Source organism: Balaenoptera ricei, chromosome 7, assembly GCF_028023285.1.
Source record: "Balaenoptera ricei isolate mBalRic1 chromosome 7, mBalRic1.hap2, whole genome shotgun sequence".
Classification (NCBI taxonomy): domain Eukaryota; kingdom Metazoa; phylum Chordata; class Mammalia; order Artiodactyla; family Balaenopteridae; genus Balaenoptera; species Balaenoptera ricei.
The window spans coordinates 9379935-9385934 of record NC_082645.1 but is presented as its reverse complement, the minus strand read 5'-3'; the positions used below and the strand labels follow the sequence as shown (position 1 = coordinate 9385934).

General features: G+C 48.4%; 1 protein-coding gene across 16 annotated transcripts in view; it reads left to right on the top strand.

Annotated features, from left to right (window-relative positions):
• Positions 1-1342: 1342 nt before the first annotated feature.
• CLASP1 (cytoplasmic linker associated protein 1) overlaps positions 1343-6000 on the top strand; it is a 261428-nt gene continuing 256770 nt past the window's right edge. For 14 of the 16 annotated variants that reach the window (XM_059927669.1, XM_059927668.1, XM_059927673.1 and 11 more), the window contains exon 1: positions 1343-1443. The gene's annotated coding sequence lies outside the window, so the exon portion shown is untranslated. The remainder of the gene's footprint in view (positions 1444-6000) is intronic. The other 2 variants (XM_059927656.1, XM_059927655.1) reach the window with 1 other exon arrangement.

The window sequence follows — 6000 nt, the reverse complement described above, 5'->3', positions numbered from 1 at the left end:
GTTTTTTGTTTTTTGTTTTCTTTCCCCATTTCAGTTAGACTGCTCTCTTCATTGTACTCCCAGTATGATACCCACTTCCTCTTGAGCCCCTGCTCCACGCAATCTTCTCTGGAATGCTCTTTCATCATCACCCATCCACTTTCAAAAGGCCGCTTGTGCTTTCGCCCCAAAGATGTGCCCTTTTCTAGATCCAACCGGGAGTCACATCCTCCTTGTCATCGCTACTCCTCAGACTACAGTCCGCTCCCTTCCCTGCACTCCACAGAGGAGTCTACACGGGGCTTTGTTTTAGCTGGGTGTCTCCAACCACAACATCTAAGCCCCGGACTATCAGGGGTAGGATCTCACAGGTCTCCCAACACACGACATCCCCCACTAGCAGGAGCTCCGATACAAGAATCGAGACGGAGGGAAGCCAATTCACACTTTAAGAGTGGTTTCCACGGAGCAGTGTGTAATCTCACGAAAGCTTTCAACGTCAAATTACTCGCGAGCGCAGGGGCCCGAGGCGGAACGACTGTGGGGCCTCCGGGGTCCTCAAAGGGAGCCCTGTAACTTGCACAGCTTATAACTCTCCGAGACACTCTCCCACACGTCTTCCAAGAGCAACGCGACGGGGGGACACAAGCAGCCTCATCTGTGCAGCTGCTCGAGGAAGAAAGTCTCAAGGGTCTCCGAGGCCTCCACGGGGCTGGCTCGGTTTCAAAAAGGGAAAAGAACCGTTAAAAAGGTGTGCTTCCGGCTCCAGCGCCCGCGCCTCCTCGAGCGGGGAAAGGGGAGCCGAGGTACGGGAAGTCGCAGGGCACAATTTCCTTCGCCCCGGACGCCTGGCCGGGGCGCGACGCGCGTAACCCAGAAGTGAAAGGTCGGTTCCTTCAGGTATTAGACACCCCCCGCCCCCACCGGAGGAAGTTCCGGCCGGACGACTTTTACCCAGGCTTTCTTGGTTCCTCCTGAGTTCTACGCTCCCTGCTTTCTGGTGCCCTACTGCCATGGCCGCTTAGATCCGACCCTCCCCGCCTTGCCTGAGTTTTGCCGCAACTTCTCAGGGGGGGTGCCTAACTCCATTCTGGCCCCCCTTTCCTGAAAGAACTTTTCCCTACGGGTCCCCATCAGGGCCAATTGACGTTCTCCAAGGAGGCAAAAGCTCCTGGGACTTGCAGGTCCCGAAGCCCGGCGCAGCCAGGGCAGCGCCTGCGCGGGGGCGTTACCATAGAGAAGCAGGCGCCTCTCTGGTCTCGGTTTACACTCTCTATGGTCTAGCCGGGTCGTGGCGGTAAGGGGAAAAAAGAGAGACCGCACTGCGCAGGCGCTCTGGGCTTCTAATTTTTTTTTTTTTTTTTTTTTTTTTAATCCCCGCACCAAGCGCTTAACCTCATTGGGGTGGAGGAGAAGGCGGCGGCCGTGTGGTCCGCAGGGGCAACAGGAGCGACTAATACGACTGTAAGTCCCCGGTTAGGGCGAGGATGTGTAGACCCCAGCCCTTCCAGGCCCCAGCCCCCCCTCGCGGTGGTGGGCGCCGAGGCTGGGTGGGGGCGAGGTCCAGCGCTGTCATCCGCTCTTGGGTGCACTTTGGGGGGAGGGGGCGGCCCTTAGGTGGGAGCCGGGCGGGGAGCGGGAGGGGAGGGCTGTTTATCCAGCCCGCAGGTCGCTGATCCCAGGCTGCTTTGCAGAGGGAGGGGGGCGGCTGTGGGGTGAGCCCGGCTTTGTGTGTCCCCCTCTGTTCTCCTCTGCCGGACCCCACCCCGGGCCCCCTTCCCGACCCGAGTCTCCCAGGCCGGGTGGGCGAAGCCGCGTTTGAAAAGAGCGGGGCTCGCGAGGGGAGGGGGGGAGGGGGCGAGGGGGAGAAACCCACCACAACTATAGTCACGGGCGAGTGATGGGTGTGGAGGAAGATCCGGGGGGAACGTGTCCAGGCGGGCCAGACAAAGCCGAGCGCGGGCCGGGCCGGATACGCAGGGAGCCCGCGGTCCCTGGGCCCGCGGCGAGCTTCTTCGGAGGCTGGCAAAGCGGACAAGTGCTGAGTTAAGCCTTGTGCAGCCTCCTCAACTTGCCTTTGTTGTTCTTCGGTATTGGCAGGGACGCTCTGACGGAGAGGAGTGGGTGCTCTTGCACGTTAGCCTGCTTGGCTACAATGGAGCTAATCGCATTTTGCTTTCCCGTTTAACGAGCCGCTCGGATGAGTCGGGTTTTCCAGAGTCTCACTCATTACATAATTTTTTTTTTTTTAATACTTGTGTTTACTCCAAAAATTAAAAACAAAAATTAGATGGAGCCTTGAAGCGTGTTTTGTTGCATCTGGGTGAGTTTCTCTGTCTTGGGGTTCGTTCATTAACTGCTGACCATCCGTAGAACCTGTGAGCTCTTTAAACATGGTACTTTGATTTGTAGATGTGGCGTCCAGAGCTTTAGATTCTCTAGTCCTTTGGGAGGCAGTGATGCAGAAGAATCAGAAGCGAGGAATAGTTGCCTCCTGCCATGTGCCTTGCACCCTGTTCGGGGGCCAGAGTCCGGCATAAATGATGGCTTTAGAAATTGTTGCTTTTATTACTATTACTGTGACATTTGCCGTGCTCTTGATATGAGGAATCCTGGACCGTGGGCTCCCTTTGCTCATCCAAAGCAAAGGGAGCAGTGGAGAATAGTAACATTGCTGCAGAGACCATTTAGATAAGAAAAATTACACCACAGTGTCCCAGAGTTACTGAACATTATTTATCTTCTCGATTTGCTAAGAAAGATTTAAATTTTGGTGAGGTGTTTGCTTATCCATTTTTGTGAGATTGTGTAATTGCACCTTTTTTGGCAATTGTTACTCAGATCTCAGTTTCTATAATTCATAGTTTATCAGCTAACGTGTAGCAGTTTCAGATTTCTAAAGTTTTAATTTTTGTTGAGGAGTTTTCAGCCGTAGTTTTATATTCTCCCAGCTAAGGTTAAGCGGAGTCAGAAATCCTTTGAAGAGACTGTTGGTGGTGGAGGTGTCATATATTTTATCTCCATGTCACAATTTAAGCGGTAGTAAGTAGGGAAAAGGCCTTCGCACCTTAAATCAGTGTTAGAACTGAAAACCTTGATCTCCTAGTGTGCCAGGATTTTGACCACAGACTCAACTTTACGTAAAACAGGTAGGCATTTTTTTGTACTAACAAGAAGCAGAAATCTGAAGCTTGGTTTTTTATGCTTCAATAACTACTGCGATAGAATCTCTCAAGTGTAGTTCAGATGATGGGAACTTGCTTTTTATAGAGCAAGATTTCAGATCCTTAAAATAGTTTGACAGGGATGTTGAGAAATGAATGGCCAGAAGACCATTAAGTTTATCATTCAGATGTGTTATATTTTGTTCATTGGTCTGGGATTTAGATTTTTTTCCTTCAGTCCTTTGTTAATTCTCTTTTTTTTAGGTGGCTTAATCTCACAGTTTATAAATTGGGTGAGATAGTTTTTTGGACCTGAGACATAAATTAATTTTTTCAGACTCCATTTATTCTTAACAGTCTTCTACTTATAAAGTTGTAGCTTTTTAGATTGGTAGATAATACTTTTTATTTCATAGTACTGTTGGTAAATGTTATAATCATTTAAGGGATTGTAAATGTTAGGCTCAGAGCTGAGTTTTGATAAGAGTTTTGATAACTGCAAGTCTGGTTGTCAAATAGTGGAAAGAATAGACAGTAGCAGAAACTAACAAATGTTTAAAGACAGAATCACTGATGATTCAGTCTTTGGTTTGTGAAATGTAATTTAAGAAAGTAAACTAAGCTTTCTTTACCCAGTGCAACCAGGTCGGCATCCATAAAGAGTGTGTGTGTTTGGCTGACTGACCTCTGAAAGCCTTTTCTTTTTAGCACCAGAATTTCCTGAGTGTTTCTAGCCGGGTCTTCGTCACCCCAGGGCTTTCCCGCCTCCTTTATGCTCAGACCATTACTGCCATGCTGAATGCATTTCCTCCCCAGATCCTTACGGCAGCCGAAGTCCACTTCCCCACAAGGATCCCTAAAGACGTAGCTCAGATATGTTCAAACGGCAACATTGCTTCCATAACACCTCTGTTGACTTTTCTCTTGTTTCTTGCCTGGAATTCTCCTGCCTCCTTGCTGGTCCCTGTTGTATCCATTATCTTCGTCCTTGGAAGATTCACTCCGGTGATTTACTTTTCTCTAGATCCTTGAGGGATCTGGAGTTTGTAGAACACTTTGTGGTAGCCTCTGTGCTTGGACGACTGCACTGGTGTAACTAGTCACTGTAGAACGTGAGAAGGAATAAAGGAATGTATCGTAACTTAGAGTAACAGAATTTGAGCCTTGGAAGAGCTCTTAGAGGCCCCATAGTCCCGCACCCTGCCTTTTATCTACGATATTTTGGTCTTTAGCCACAAACTGCAGGCACGCTTTCCTGTCTCTGGACAGGTCTTGGTTGCTAGAAAGGTATTTTAGACTGTCTCCAAAACTGCCCCTCCCCTTTTACCTGTTGATCTTAGTTGTACCCCCGGAAGCAACATGAATCACGTCTGTTTCTTTTCTATGAAAGAGCCTTTCATTTCCCAGGACAGTCATCAGGCCTTCTCTAGATTTATTGATTAATTTATTAAACCCTTTCTTTAGTTAGATACCAGGTACCACGAGGGTACAGTTGGAAAGACGTACCCGGTCCCCGCACCTCAAGGGCTCACTCACAGTCTAATAGAGAAGACAGACAAAACGGTTACAAACTGGTGCTGGTGATGCTGAAGTATGTAAACAGCCCTAGACCCTTTGTCCCTCATGGTTTAACCTGATTTCACCACGCTCTCTTGAGACAACTTGGTTTTGTTAGGGTCCTTTAAATGCGATGTTTGAAATAAAGCAGAATTTATTTATACTGACCAGAGTATACAGTTACTGTTGTAGGTTAGGAAACTGTATCAAGGATTTTCAAACTTTGTTGTGCTTTCTGGCTCTGCCACTTACTAGCCCTGTGACTTTGGGCCATGGGCCAGTGAAATCATCTCTTTGTATTTCAGTGATTACCTCTATAAAAAAGGAGGGTGGAGGGAGGGCAATGTTAGTAGTAGTATTTACTTGTAGGACTGTGTGAGGATTAAGTGAGATAATATATGTAAGATGCTGAGAACAGTGGCGTATACTGAGTGGGTATATGGAATTCCTGTCATGTGTTCATGGTGGCAGTTAATATTAATAACAACGTAATAATAATAGCAGTAATCAGGCCACCAGAATCACTTGGAGAGCTTCTTAAAATACAAATGGCCTGGTCTTATTTATCCCCAGCCACCCAGAGATTTTGGTTAGTTCAGTCTGTGGGGTCTGGGCAGCCATAGTTTTTATTTATTTGTTTGTTTGTTTGTTTATTTATTTTGGCTGCGTTGGGTCTTCGTCGCTACACGCAGGCTTTCTCTAGTTGCGGTGAGCAGGGGCTACTCTTCGGTTCGGTGCGCAGGCTTCTCATTGCGGTGGCTTCTCTTGTTGCGGAGCACGGGCTCTAGGTGCACGGGCTTCAGTAGTTGTGGCTCCCGGGCTCCAGGCGTGAGGGCTCAGTAGTTGTGGTGCACGGGCTTAGTTGCTCCGTGGCATGTGGGATCTTCCCAGACCAGGGCTCGAACCTGTGTCCCCTGCATTGGCAGGCAGATTCTTAACCAGTGTGCCACCAGGGAAGCCTGTGGGCAGCCGTAGTTTTAACAATCCCCAGGTAATTCTTAAAAACCCAGTTTGAGAGTCCTGCAATCTCTATTAATTTTGTTAGTGATTACATTTGCTTTTACGAATTAAAAAAAATGGCCAAGAAGTAGACGAATAGATTCTCCTGAAAGATTTGAACATCCAGATAAAGGGACAGGCCTGGCCCCAGACCCTGGGCCCCTTGGGAGGCATATCCGCGTATTATTGGTTTGGAGTGTACCTCCTAAACACGGTTACCCTTGTCTGTAGCTGCATGTATATGAACGTCTTTATAATACTAATAGCCAGATTCAAGGGAACAGACCCTGGATTTTCAAAG